The following is a 15,777-nucleotide window of genomic DNA, read 5'->3' on the forward strand; positions in this document are numbered from 1 at the left end:
AATTAGCCCCATTCCAAAATGTTCGTCTTTTTACACACCTGGTGCACACACGGGTGCCTCAGACTGTTTTCCGCTCTGAGCAAAGGGGGTGGGGCAGCAACCATCATTTTGAAATGGGCCCTGCACTTCCTCAGCTGGGCCTGCACCATGCATAAATTACTACATACACATACATGCATTACAAATCGTACGAACACACAGAAACATACACTGTCTTAAACATTCAGAAACGATACAAACACTTTTTAAACTTACCCATCCGTCCATTGTGCTGTAACTTCACACAACGTGGTTTCTGGTCTTTGGTCTGGTCCTAGGGTGGGAGAATGCCAGAGGTGCCCTTCTCTCACTGGCTGGCGCATGAGTGGGCTCTAGGTTGCATAGCAACCAAAAGAGCAAGCTTCCCAAAAGGGATAGCAAGGCACGAGCTCTGGGCGGAAAGAAAAAGAATGAAAAAGGTGACCTTTTTCATTAAAAAAGAAAGCCCAGATCTCGGCTCGCACTTAAGGTTTTCTTGGGGAGTTGTGCATGGGCAACACAGGGCCCCTCTCCACGAGGTTGCGGGGGCCCGGTTACACCAGTGCTGAAAAACCCCAAATAACTCTCAGACCACACCATGGGAGGGCACACAAAGTTCTGTTTGTTTTTTTTTCACATTGGTCATTTTCTCTCAATACAGGTTTGTGAGGGGGGGGGGGGAGTGGGATGGGGGCTGCACTGGCCACAGGCATATTTTGGAGGTGCACTACACAATCCCACCCAATGTTCAGGTTTGGAGCCTGCCCCTTGCATGCGTTCCAGCCTACCAGCCTTCCTGATTCGGCCCAGAGTTTGTTTAGAGACTTGATTCATGTATTTCTATTTATTTTTTTACATTTGTAAAGCGCTCTAAACCCGAAGGCATGAATGCGTTGATGATGATAGAAGACAACAGCTATAGGCTATCACTATTAGGTATTGATTTTAGTGGATCAAATGTTACTCTGCTAAATAATATGACATTTCTTTTCTGGTTGATACGTTTTTTTTTATTTTGATAAAGTAACGGGAATCAACAGCCTTTGTAAATGTTTCAGCCGTTTTTTTCGTGATGTCACAGTGACGAAATGACTACTGCTCTGCAGGAGTACACGGATGAATAGTGGGTCTACCGCCTTCTCAGCCCCACACTACTAATTCACTAGCAGTGATCACAACCATAAAGGTGAAACAGGCACAGCCCGAATTGTACACTTCCTTCACCTTGTTTGTGGTAGCGCAGTCTGCGGCTGGCTGTATCATCCAGAAACAGTGTGAGCTGTTAACAATAGCAACCCAAACAACTTAAGTGCAAAAGTACAAAATAACATTATATCAAATTAAGGTTCTATACAAATATAGACCTTTAATTAGACAATAAAATGTAAACAACTAATCAGAGCATAGTAGGAAACCCCGCCCCAGCAAAAGGAAAACAAGAGAATGCAGATTTTCCTGAAAGGCCACTCTGGGCAGATGAGAAAAGAGTCTTCAGGAGCAAGACTTGCAAAATGGTGCTGTTCAATGGAGATCAAGGATGTCATTTAGGGGTCACCAGAGGTCCCCTTGCGACCTCTGTGGTCTCCCTTGCGAACTCTAAAAAAAAAAAAAAAAACACATTTTTTTTTCTTTTTCCACTGCAAGCTCCCAGGCTGTGGCCAGCACCATGTGGCTCTTTACTACTGGAGTGGCTGGCTTTCTTGTTCAGGCCCCTTGAAAAAAAGAAGAAAAATAAGAACAGGGGTGCCACAAGTCTAACACTTTCAGCACTGGCCCTAAATAAGAAGGAATATGAATACCAAATAATTTGTCTTTCTGGAATTCTATACAATAATTACTAGACTCATTAAAGGTGTATTTCATGCACACTTCAGGGGGTGAGTCACTGATTTAGCCTGTTCTTAAACGCCTTAACTCAGCCTTTCATCCTTCTGAGGTCGATAAGTGGGTACCACACAGACTGGGTCCTATTGGGTGTATATTTTTTCTATATAAAGCGCTTAAGCGTAAGTGCTATATAATAACACATCATTATCATTTGGTCATGACGTCTGCTTGCATTCACAGTAATTTGGTATTATGGGCCTATACACACTGATTTTAATGATACATATGGAGATCCATTCTTGTCTGACATGTACATCACATTATAGTGATATCGTAACCATATTTTTCGTAGTGTACAATTCTATGTGATGCCACTTCCTGTTTTGTCAATGGGTTAAAGGTCGTGTTCCATCGCTTCCCGTGATAGCTTTTCGGGGTGGGGTCAAATTACATCACTTCCGGTGATGTCATCAGGGGGTCAAGGGTCATGTGATGTCACTTACGCTCCCTCTGGCATTTTGGTGAAATGACGTCCCTGATGGAGATGTGTTTAAGAACAAGGCATACAAGGGGCGGCTTGAAAGTCACTAAAAAGTGGACAATGGAGACAGGGCCACTTCACACCATATGTTAAAAATACAAAACTATTATAAAAAAATAACTTGTGTTGGTTTGTGTCTGTGAATATATGAAGTATGCCAATGATCTGTAAACAAAACAATGACGCAACATAGTATGACTGGATCTATTTCCTATCTGGTGATGATGATTTGTGATTGATATCTGATTGTGATGCATGCTTTGGCCAATCTTTACCCACAACTCTTATGATGTTGTCTGCTATTTTTATTTGTTCTTTATGTTATTGATTGTAGAGTGAACCTAGCTCAAGAGCAGTGGAGCGCTTCACAACAGGAGGGTGCGAGAATTGGGCGTGGCATTTTATACAGTACCGCAGTGCTGCTGGTGGAGGGAGGAAGGATTTTAAAATGTATGCTGTAGGTATTGTTGAAAGAGACACGTTTTTAGTGTTTTGCGGAATTGGAGGATGGTGTGGGCATTTGGAGCCTCTACCAGGATTGAGTTTCAGATGGTCGGTCGGGCATGGTAGCAGAAGGACTGCTTGCGAGTCGTCTCTTTGCAGTCTTGCTTTCACTTCAACCTTTTCATAGTTGTGCTACGTGAGGTGCGAAAACTCCAGAGGTGTGGAGTTTAGCCGCCAAGTATTTTGGTGTTCCATATTAATATCTAACTACACTCTGGCTGGTCCCCAAGCTCATGTTTTCCTTCAGTGTTAGTCAGCAGCATCCACTCATAAGCCAATTTGACCACAGTGCTCTTTTGTTCAAACCAAAAGCACTTTCTCCTTATTTGGTTATAATGATCTAGTAATTTCTCATTTTGGTCAATGTCAGCTAACTCATCGACACTGGAGCATCCCTGATGCTTCATATCGTTAATTCCCTACAATCATATGATTTGTGAACTTCAACTCTGAAATGTAAGCAACTTTCTTATACCCACATTACAGATTGCCAAGGTGACATTACGTCTATTCTGTATTCTGCATTTCATCAAGTGTTACATACCGCCGCATGTAGAGGAATTTCTCAACTTACAACAGGCAGTAGTCTTTCATCTCTGTAGAAATAAAAGAAATCCTACTGTTATTATCCACAGGCTACAGAATTAGCATAAGGTAACCTTTTTACTGTGTCCTTACCCCATTTTTAAGTGGCTGGGTAATTTACAAATTAAAATGTTAGGTGCTCTGCAGAAGCATGTCCTCCCGTGGGGGAAAGGTTGTGGGGGCGTGAACTAAATATTTTTTAAAGGGTGCACGTGTTTGTGGGCTTTAAATAGTTCACAATTTTAAGATCTAAGAGACGTGGTAGGGCTGAGGGATTCTAATGTCCACTGGGAATTTGTGTCAATAATCAGAAGGTCTAACGTACACAAAATGATTTGCAAGCCACCTGAGTCTCTTAAGGAGGCTGGAGTTTCAGGTGAGCCTTTAACCCTCTCGCCGACTCCCTTCCTGCAGTCCTTTTTTCCTTTTTTCGTTTCTTTTTACCTTTTTCTGTGCCTTCTGGTGCTCTCTCCCCCACTCAGCCTCCTCCCCTGCCGGTCTTTCTCCCCTGCCCACAGTATTCCCCCTACCCCCATTGGCCTCTGACCTTGCTACTGCGAGCAGCATCAGTGTGCAGGACCCACCTGAACTCCATTTTCCAGCTGGAGTTTCAGGTGAGCCTTTAACCCTCTCACCCAACCCCCTTCCTGCGGTCCTTTCTTCCTTTTTTCCTGTTTCTTATCACCTTTTTCTGTGCCTTCTGGCTCTCTCTCTCCCCCTACTCAGCCCCCTCCCATGCCGGTCTTTCTCCCATGCTCACAGCCCTCCCCCTTTGGCCGCTGACCTCCTCATTACTTCAGCCCCCATGGCAGCCGCCCTGCCTGTACAGCCTCTACGGCAAAGGGCCCTGAGGCAAAGGACAGTTCCTGCAAGAACAGCTCCAGATCGTGTCTGCTGGTGGCCGCCGTTGACGCAGGGAACAGACAGCCATCAACCAGCAGCTACTGACAAGGTTGGTGGGGTGCCAGCAGAGGGGTCAGCAATCACTGCAACCCACAAAACTGTCCCATCTCTCCTCATACTCCTACTATCTGATTTCACCATGCATTAACCAGGCCCTGACACATGTACCCACAGTCATATGCCAAACCCACCCCTAACATAGACCCACTGTGTTAGCCTCCCATACCCAAGTGAACTGCATCACCTAGCCATGTCTCAATTCTAAGCGCATTGTGTTGCTAAGTCATATCTCAAATCTAGGCACATTGTGTTGTTAATCCAGTTCTCAAATCTGGGTTACCTTCTTATTACCAACTTTTTATTCTCATGCACCTATGTACTCCTAGCATAACGTGTTCATGATAGTTAATTCCAGATAGAAGCTATGCATAGGAGCTCAGCACCTTAACTTCAGCTTAACTTTAGGCGGCTAAACTAACGATAACTCCCACTAGTTATCGGATCTACTCAACCCATTCATGCACTTAAGCACTTAACCTAGTACATAAGCACTAAACACGCTGGGATTACCAGATTTATCACACATCTCTCTTAGAATTTTGATGTCTATCAATGCACCATTCTTCATACACTTGAATGGATGTTATGATGGGAAATGTGACACACTTGGAGTGAAGTTCAGGGGTGGGAAATGTGATGCATTTAGATTGGATACTGAGGAGTGTGAATGTGATGCGCTTGGATGGCATCTCGGGGATAAGAAATGTGATGCGCTTTGAGCGAAATCGGGGGTAGGAAATCCGACACACCAAGATATAATTCAGGGACAGTATATGGTAGTCTAAATGTATCCAACCAAGGTTTCCATCTTATGCTATATCCTATCTAGATGTCTACCATTTCATCCATTCAACATAGCCAAACGATCGCCCGCATGCTGGGCATAGACTACAGGTATCACATTAGCTCTACCAGTTTGTATTTGTATTTGTGTTTATTTGTTTATATAGCGCTTTACACCAAAACGCTGCACAATTGAACAACTTGATACATAAAACATAAAACAATGTAATAGTAGAAGCAAATTAGAGTTATGAATCAGTAAACAAAACAGTAAGAAGAGCAATTAAACTGAAGTGAATAGGGAGAGTAGCGCAGTGGGACAGGGAGGGAGAGGGAGAGGTGGGGAGGAGAAGAAGAAGAGAAGGGGAAGGATGCGAGTGGGGTGGATGGGGAGTGGAGGGAGATGATCGAGGGGAGGAGATAAAGGAGGGAGGGGGAGTAAGAAGGGGGAGAGGTTTCAAGGCGGGGGTGGAGAAGGAGAGATTTAAGGGAGGTGCGGAATGAGGAGAAGGTAGGAATACAACAGATTGAGAGAGGTAGGGAGTTCCAGTGCAGCGGAGCTAGGAGCTGGGAGGAGCGGAAACGGGAGGTGGCATAAGGGGACGGAGGTACAGTGGGAAAGCGTGTAGGCCATAAAAGACATTGGGCCTCATTACGACCCAGGCGCTAAGTGGTTAACGGCACCGTAAAAGGCTGCGGCACCGTTAAACACTGAGCGCCTTACTATGAGGTCCCTTTGCAGGACCCAACCTGAATGGCTGGTCTGGACCAGCCGTTAAAGTAGGGACCCGCAAAGGGACCTCGCAGGCAATTACGGTACCGCAATTTGCACTACTGTAATTGCTGCCTTCCCCATTCCCATTGAGCCCTATGGGGCAAAAATGGGAATGGGGAAGGGCCATGGTGAAATGGGGAAATACCGCCCTCCAACCTTGGAATGGGGCGGTATTTCCCCATTTCACAATGGCGGACTTGTTAAAACACTGGCACCAACCATGGTGCTAATTGCGCCATGGTTTAGCGCTGGTGTTGTAATGAGGGCCATTAGAATGACTATAACTCAACCAGCCCATGATAGTCAGTTTCACACAGAAGACTAACTTTGGAGACAAGTAGCTCACTACTAGAGTTGGAAAGCTAATCCACTAGAGTACTACAGAGACAACTACCACTCCGCAATGTGCCTGCCAACTAGGCGGCCTAACAAAAATACTTAACACACATAATGATCATAGATGTTGAGTGCAGAAACAGAAAGATAAGAGGTAAGCAACAATCTGCTAACCCAATTCTAAAACTTCAATTTTCCACATACACTTCTCACACAGAAACTCAAACAACCACTTCTCTGCACAGCAATCCGTACGTACTTCCCCACACTGCAACAACATACAAACAACACACAACCCGGCACAACAGCACATGGGAATTCGCACCGACCCGAAAACCGCACTTAAGCTCAGCGAATGGTGCAAACAGAACTGAAGCTGCCAACAGCAGATCACAACTCTCACTTTCCTATCCCCACTACAACCTACTAACCCCCTTCACATCTCCCCTTTTTTTGCACCTCATTTTCAGATCTGCCAGAGTGCCTGGGGACCACTCTGGTGGTGTTGGTGCGCAGTATAAATATCTTTAACATTAACATTAATATAGGGTTCCATGTCACTTCGTCGACAGTAATTACTTTGTGGTACACTTGAAAAACCTTAAGTGATTTTTATATTTTTGTGATGACATTTCAAAGAAATGACTTTGTGGTAAAGTACCATGAACTAATTACTGCCGCTGAAACAACTAGATACCGACTTTTTTTATAAGAGTGTGGTGCAGGGTCGAGAAAGAAGCTGGATCCTAGGATATGCATTATAAGATTTCATGTAGGAAAGGCTGCATGAGTTGTTGAGGCAACTTGAGGTTGGTAATAATAGATGTCTGTGGGCCCAATTGAAGGAAAATGTGTACTGTCTGATGATAGAGAGGAGCTTTCCCATCTGAATTGCCGGAGAGAGGAAGTATGGCCGATATGATGGGGAGGTTGTACAGGGTGGTCAGTCATAATTTAGAAAAAATAATGTAGAATGACAAAAATGTCAAAAAAATAATGTTGAAAGAAAAAATGTCGAATGTATTATATTTATGTGTATTTTTTGACTTTGGTAAGTATAAAAAATGGGTAAAATAAAAAAAATAAAAAAACGGGGGTTGAGGGGGAACCCCCCCATTTAAAAAAAAAACGTATTGAAAAATAAATTCGACATATTTTTTTCGGCATTTTTTTTTCTAAAAAATGATTTCGACATTATTGTTTTCTAAATTATGACTATAAACCGTTGTACAGATTGTGGAGTCTGGCCGAGGAGTTTCTCAGCGATATAGTCCGGCTCTTTTACATGATATTTATGGTTTTGAAAGTTTGGATTGTGATAGATCACCAAAATATAATGGTGGAGCCAGTTTGCCTAGGGTGCGCACAGGATTAGGTGATAGACGTTGGAATGGGGTTTCTTGTCTTAGGTTTTTAGGAAATGTTCCTCAAAGAGCCTGCCTTCTGAACTCTTCCGAATGTGGGCTGTTCGAGAATGTGCTTTAGGTGTTCTGCAAGCGGTGAGACCGAAAGTCTCCACTTACCATGCGGCGACAAGGCCCATGTGTTTTCTTGACTATTCCAACCTGGGTTACCAAACTGTTTTCAACAAGCCCTCATTGGAGGCTTCATCAGTGACACAAATACCATTGGGCCTCCTTAATATCCCACATGCCTCAGGGTCAGGGTACACCAGGTACCCTGTTTCTTGTGCGCATTTCCTCACAGGTCAGCTGACAGTGTGCGTGGCATTAATTGTTAGCAGCCTTCTGTATGCCGAAGCCGACCCTACCGGGACTCTGTATAAAATTCAGTACTGAATCTAGTGAGAAGACAGTGTCTGTACAAGCGGATGAGTGGGATTGAATGCAACCATACATTGTCTAGCCGTGCTCGTGGCTGCTAAATGCTTTGTAGACCTGTAGACCTAGAGCCACAGTAACCAGCAACAGATTAGACTTTTTTTCTGAATGGTATCTGGGAAACAGGCCAGAATCTCTATTTTAGAGAAAGCCAGAGAAAATGGCAGGGACATTTCAATAACTCAATCTTCACTGATTGGGTACATGCCAACATCTTTTAATAGAGTCATCCTCATGACAAGGGCACCATATCATGGAAAATAGGAAGGCCTGCTCCATTGCTTTTCAACATCCTGATATAGCCCTTTAGGTGTAGAGATTGAAGACAGACTATGAGGAGTTCTTGCTTCAATCTTCAACCTGCCAAGAGACTTTCTGATGGCAAAGCTCTGTCTTGGTACCAACTATACTGAATCTGTAAGTAATCAGGGAGAGATCAGGGTACATGGATCCCTTTTCCTGATATAAACGGACTAGCAGAGACCTACTCCTCAATCCGTGTGCCCCCAGGAGTCATTGCTTTGCTGACTTCAATGAGAGCTCATCCATTGAGCTGTCCGGCTAAGGATAGATTATGAGGCAAGCAGTTACAAAGACTGACACAGGGTAGAGCCAGCTATTACACCAGATTGGGGACCTCACCTTCTCTGATACACACCTGTGTGTGGCCCCAGGCCCCGCTACCCATACTCTGCTCACTGCATTTACATCTTTGCTTGTCACTGCTGTCACTGCTGACACTCTTGTCACTGCTGTACCGGAAAGGAATGGACTGCACCCCAGCACAGACAAGGAGGTCACCTGGGACATGATTAATTCCTCGACACCAGGATCTCCTGGCTCAGGTAGTGCTGAAGTCCTAGTACCCACATCTTTTGCCTCTGTATGTCTCTATTTGGGTTAAACAGCTTTGAGACCATACCAATGTTATGCTATTTGAATCCATTTATTTCAAATCACAGGGCCCAGGGGTATACAGGGGTTCTACCAACAGGTGTTACACATAACACAAAGGACAATTAGACAAATAACAATTAAAAGAGACATGGAATAGTCGGTCAGGAAAGAGGAACCAACGTACTACCTAAACAAGTAGTTTTTTAGCCTCTCCTTAAACAGATCTTGCAATTCCATCTCTCTCAAATCGGGTGGGATAGCATTCCATGCCCAGGGCACGGCAGCAAAGAAGGCACTTTAACTGACCAAAGTCAGTTTCGCCCTTGACACCACCAGTAAATTGGTGCCATTGTATCTTAAAACTCTTAGCACTGGCTTTATCCTCAGGGTTTCAGATAAGTATTCTGGGATAAACCCTGCCAGACATTTATGGGTTCTCATAAACTGGTGATAATCTGTAAGAGAGGCCCATATGCCAGTGCTCACCCTCTAGTACTTGTAAGACAAGATAGCTGCACAATCTGAGGAATGGGGGTGCAGGATTCACTTACTCCAACACGACTCAATAAGGAGGACTCAGTAGTTTGGCAAAGGGAAGTCCGTTTAATGACAAGTACATCAAACAGGGAAACAATTGGAAATCAGCATCCTTGCGATCGCCTGTCTCGCTCCGACTTCCTCGAATTTCAGTTGAACAGCAACTTTTATACATAAAACTCGTCATTTTTGACGTCTAACTCTACAAAACTCGTCATGCAATATAATTGGTCAGGAAAGGTAACTTAAGTATAGGTGCTATATCTGTATACAGTAACAGAGCATGCGGATTGGATAACTCTTATCGGGTGGGCGTCTATGTCCAACCCTCTACATCATGCGTGATAGACGTCATGACAACTACGACGTCCCATTGGTTCTATGATCGATAGGACCCTAGATAACTTGGTCTATTATGATTGGGCAGGTTTCACCCTTAGATGTAAATCTCTACTTTTAATTAGCAGCATGCAGAATGGACACCCAGGTGCCTTGTGCACTAGGATTCACCCTGCCTCCTTTCTATCAATCAGTATCTTTGGGCTATGTGTCAATTAGTTGGCTGAGTATGGCCTCGAAACTGTAGCCTCTTATCAGGAAAAGTTATGGCATCCTCGGGTTCTGGGTGACATCAGATGTTAGTGCCTCCTTGTGCTCGGCTGGTCACGTGTCTGTTCACCATGAATCTGCTTCAGTTTACAGCTTTTAGTGTATTTAATTCTACTTGGGCCTCGCCACCTGCCTGGGCCTCCCTCATCTTGACCTTCACAGGGCAGGCTGGTATACTCTGAAGTCTCGATTCTTGTTAACTGACGTTCTCCTCCCCTTCTCTGGTTGACCTCGATTTCCCCGGCATGAGCTGCTCCATGCTGAGTTTCGATTCCGCTCTTCCCTTCTGGCTTTAGCTGGAATATGAATCTCGGCCCTGATGGCCCCATGCAGCCTGAGTTTAGTTCTGCTTTACAAAATGGAGTCGCACTTGTATAATGCGCCCTATTGAGGTATATGTATGGTTGGCGCTTGCCGCTCTATTCTTCTACTAAGCATTGCAAGCAGTATCGTTTCTTAGCTTCTTGCGTTTGAAACCTATTTACACGCATTAACTGGTTGGCTGCTTCCATCTTGACTCATAGCAACGTTTCCTTATGTATTAACATCGTCTCTTTCCTGTGTCCATTACATTTATTTTCATAGTTACTTGCACTGGCGTGCTATCTCCGATAGCCGGTTTCGTTCATTCGCGAGTCTGTCCAGGCCCTTGTGTTATTTCCACTGGCCTTCCATTAAGGCTCTTTAGGTTTCTTCGTGGATCGTCTGTAGGTACTCTTCATTTCATCTCAGCTGCTGGTATGGTTGTCTAAGAGGGTAATGTGCAGCCCATGGTTGTCTGGTTATGGGTGGTTCAACAGGTACGGCTCTTCTGATGTACACGGGGCAGAGTCCCAACGCAACTCTTTGTTGGTTCATTTGCTCCTCATACGTCACATACCTTGGCAAGTACGCTCCTGGTACCTCGTAATGGGGGGCAGGGGTGCAGGCCATGTCTGGGACCTCCTCTACACTCCCCCCTCTTGTCGGTTCATCGACCACTTTTGCGTCCTCCTTCGTATTTGACTTTCTTGATTCATCTATGTCTTGCTCGTCATCTTCAGGGTTTGTACACAATGGTGTGAATATGTTTGTCTTGGGAGTCCATATTTTTACCAGTCCTTTCAAACTTCCTGCTGTCTTTGTTACAGGTCATTAGTCAGCATTGTCCATTTGGGCTGCAATAGATCCATTTTCCTTCGTACTTTCTTCATTTCCTGGGATATGTAAACTTAGTTCCTTCTGGCGCAAATTCACTGGCCTTCACAAAGTCTCTTATTTCTTCATCTGTCAGTTCTCTGGGCTTCCAAATCCCAATGGCTTTCTTTGCAGTTTTCTGGCACTGTGTGATGATTATTTTGATAACAAAAAATCCTAGCAGTATCATTGCTAGTAAGGCTCCCAGAATCTTGAATATATCTGCCATCTATTGCGGCACCCATGAGAACAGGGCTCCAAACCAGCTGTCATCGTCCACTCATCACTTTCGTCGATCATCTGGTTCTTTAGGTTTTTCAACATACTTATGGCTTCTGTTAGGGTTACATTTCTTCATCGTGCGATGGTGTAAATGTGCAACACGATTCTCCGATTTTTGCGCAAACACCTCCATCCATCGCCGTGATCATGTCAAGTACATATCTGTTCTGGAGGGTCATCAGTCTGATGGTTCTCAGTTCTTCTCTGATCGCGTTGAATCCTTTTATAGTGGTGTTGCTGGTCTGCAATAACTCCCATCTGGTTATCTGCAGCCATTTAGCATTCTCTCCAATTTGGATGTGTGGCAAGAGCATTGTGGTGAATACTGTTGAGGTGAGACTGAATAGCCTGTGTTTGTATGGGATTGCCTGGAATGCCTCTTCTGATTTTGTAGAAAAGTAATTTTCTCTCTTCATCCTGGGTACCAGTTCCACAGATCTCCTTTTTCTTAGATGAACATCTGCTTTCGGGAAACTGCCCAAATTCAGGTCATTTTTTGGGATCACTAGTGCGGGGACTTGGACATTTACCAGTGTGCATATGCCTCCCCAGTTCTTCAGTAGTCTTATATATGCCTTGGATCCACACGCCCAGTAATGGTCCATAATAACTGCGGTATCTTGTGTCATTCTTGGGGCTTCATTGCATTCTCTCCCATCTTCCTTGTGCCATTTCTTCTGAAGCAAAGTTTCGGGCATTCCAATGGTACTATTTGCAGGGGTCCTCCTCTGTCTTCGACCCATGTTAGCAACTTGACCAACTTCGGCCATAGAGATTTGCATAACCTCTGTGAGTTCTCTTTTGCTTCCTTGCAGGCTCCGAGGACCACCCACGCTCGGCAGATTACTACTCCTTCTTCCCATCCGTTTGGGGAAACCACTGTTCCCCAGATCTGCATTGGCCCCTGTTCTTCCAGATTTGAGCCTCTTTTGCAGTTTTTCCTCGAATGTACAATCTCAGGTTTATTACCCATCGTGTTCCTGATCTTTTGACATCAGGATTCTCGTATCTGATCACGTGATTCCTGCTATGCGCCCTGTTTCTTGTTTTAATTTCCTGGACGTAGCAATCTTCATCTGGGTAATCCTTCTCGGTGGCCCATATTAGTTAGGCGTCTCTTCCCATAAATTGTCCTCTGGTGTTACACATTGCCACGTGTGACATACAGTGTGCTTTAGGGACATCAATTTCCACTGCCACGAAGATCTTGGATTGTCCCATGCTGTACGGTAGGAGTGCACAGACAAAACATTCTCCTTCTGATTGTCTTTGTCCTACTTCCTTCATGTGTTGGTACCATGTGTTGTTTCCGAGATGGGCTGTGCTGTCCAGGTAATCATTGATTTCATTGTTGTCTTCATGTGGGTTTCTCTTGATCCTCAATGTCCTTTTGTAGTTAGCTATAACCACGTCTCTAAATGCATCTATATGACTCTTTCTTGCTGGAGGATTCTTGGGCATGCTTGTTTGAGGAGCAGGTTTCATTACCTGTATCGCTGTGGTAGGAGAAGGTTTTGCTTTTCTTTTCCTTTCCTTTTGTAATTTTTCGTAGATGTTCTCTAGCCACCATTTACTCACCGACTCCCCAATGCGTGGCTGTGTCGTGGGCCTGGTGTTTGCTCCTTGTGCTGGAGCTGGCGTGCTTGCTGTTATAGTCTCTGTAGTTCTATTTATCAGCGCCTCGTGCAGTTTCTTTGCTCTTGCTATGAATGGGAACAAATAATCCATCGGCATTTGTGTTTTCTCTGTGAGTTCCTTTGTGGCTACGTCTGTTCTTTTGAGGGATTTTGCTACACCCTCTCTCTTTGGTTTCTCCCTTGGTTCTTCTTGGTTACTTCTACTATTTTCTGGAACTGGTTGTTCGGCAGGCAGTCTCGTTTTCTCTGTTGCCTTCGTTCGAGGCCCAGTAGCCATTGATACTTTCCCTTGTTCGTGTGCATTCAGTGTGTGAGTCCGTGCAGTGGTCAGTGCTACATTTTCATTCATTCCGTGCTGACCCTGTCTCCAATTTTCCTCTTCATTTGTAACCTTAAATGTGTGAAAATCACCTTTAATTACATTCAATTTTAGTTTGTTTACTTCATCATCAGGTTTTCTTGGAACTGGGATAACTATATAGGGTCTGGTTGCTTTTGTGGGACCCAGGCATTTATTATCATGTGGGTGCACTGAAATTGGGGCGCTTTGTGCACCAATAAAAAATGCAGTTCTGATGGTCAATGACAGAAACACAATGATGATTACTATGCATATACACATAACAGATCTATGAGATAGCTGGCAGCATTTTCTTCCAGGGAAGCGGGGGCGCCCCGCTGCTGGGGGTAGAACCAAGTTACTGTTCTGGGCCCCCATGTCAAACATTGGTCTATTATCAGCGTTTAATTCTTTTTCTCACTCCGATTTTGTTGTTCAAGGGTTTGTGAATTACTAAAGTGATGACTGCTTCTCGAGTGTCCCCCCTTTTGCGGGTGATGATGGTAGTCTCTGGGTGTGGAGTACAGTTCCCTTGCTAGACTATGGAAAAAGGTTAGGCTAGCCTCTTTAGCACATCACATTCATTATGCATATCTACAATAGGTAAAATCCCAGTGCACTCCTCGAATTTGCTTTGGTCCTAAGGACATGCTGGGACCCGTTCAATACGAAGGAATGAAAAGATGGATCTGCTAAAAATCACACAAAAATAAAATGTTCTAAAAATGAAAATAAAAATATAAATGAAAGTGAACATGAAAAATACGAAATAAAAAATAAAAATAGGAAAAATAGACAAAAGAAAAAAGAAAAACAAGATGGTGGAGTTCTCGTTTTCCGCTCTTCTCGATCTGTCCCACGGCGGAAAGATAAAGCACTGACTCTCTGTCTCCACAATCTGTCCCACGACGGAAAGTCTCAATGGAACCTCCTAAGGTATTCTCGCTGGAAGTTGGATAGCTCTACCTGGAGCAAGATGCCATGGAGGAGTGCGCCCATGTGTGGGACGTTGGCTGGATCTCTGAGGAAGGTGATGACGCCAACATCAGTAAGCCTTCCCACCATTTTTGGATAGTCTGAGACCAGTCTGAACAGGACGTTGTGTGCCAGCCGGGTGTCCTCGGGTGACAGGGACATTTTTCCTGTTTTGCTGAGTCCCGATCACAAGCTTTTCTTTTGACTTGAACAGTCTCTGCACTTTCCTGTTGCGTGGATTGCCACCAGGCTATTTAGTTTAGTCCACAGCTGGTTCAGTTGTGCTAAATTCCTTGGGTCTCTGATAAAAGTGTGTGTGTCTGTGGTCCTTCCGATAAGTGCCGGGCACTTCTCTATTATTTGGAAGAACAGTGTGAAGGTGCAATGTCTACCTGTGGTGGAAGCATTTGTGTTCTCTTCACTGTGCTCGGGCAGCTCGGTGAAGGCTTCCGTGATGACGGTCAGTAGTTGCTGGATTACTTCCTTGTTGGCAGGATCTTGAACAAAGTCTGTGACACTGGTTTCTCTCCCTATGAGTGACGGATATGATATCACCACTAACTGGAGATATGTGAGCACCTCCCACATGAGGTCTCTGCTAGCAGATACCATAAGTTCTGTAAACAAAGTCTCGACCCTGGTTACCTCAGGATGCTGTTTTACGCTCTCAGAAAAATGTTTTATTTGCAGTATATCAGAGTCTTGATTCTTTATACTGCTTGAGCGATGTGATTTTACAATTCGTTTTATCAACTTTGTTGTGGCTTTGGATGTGCTTCTCTTTACCCTGTAACTGTGGTGCACAGAGTGTCCATATTATTGTTGCTTATCATCCTTCTCTGAGCTTAGGAAATGTTCGGTTAAAAGGCCACAATTTTAAAACAGAGTTCTCTTGCCTGTATTTTGCTGCTCATGCGTCCTTCTTCCTCACCATGGATCTTGTCTGCACGTGCTGAGGTTCTTCCCTGTTGTCTGTGGTTTCTTCGTGGTTAGATGGAGTTGGTGGGTTCTGTCCTATGTATGGTTCAATGTCATTTAGGAAGAGCCACGCCCTCCTTCCTTGAAGCTTGACAGGCGATGGAGTGCAGTCCTCCACGCTGAAAGGGCCATTAAATCGTGGCTCGTCCCACCTCTTTCTTGTGAAGTTCCTT

The sequence above is a fragment of the Ambystoma mexicanum genome, chromosome 14 (genome assembly GCF_040938575.1).
Source record: "Ambystoma mexicanum isolate Mex_15411 chromosome 14, UKY_AmexF1_1, whole genome shotgun sequence".
Classification (NCBI taxonomy): Eukaryota; Metazoa; Chordata; class Amphibia; order Caudata; family Ambystomatidae; genus Ambystoma; species Ambystoma mexicanum.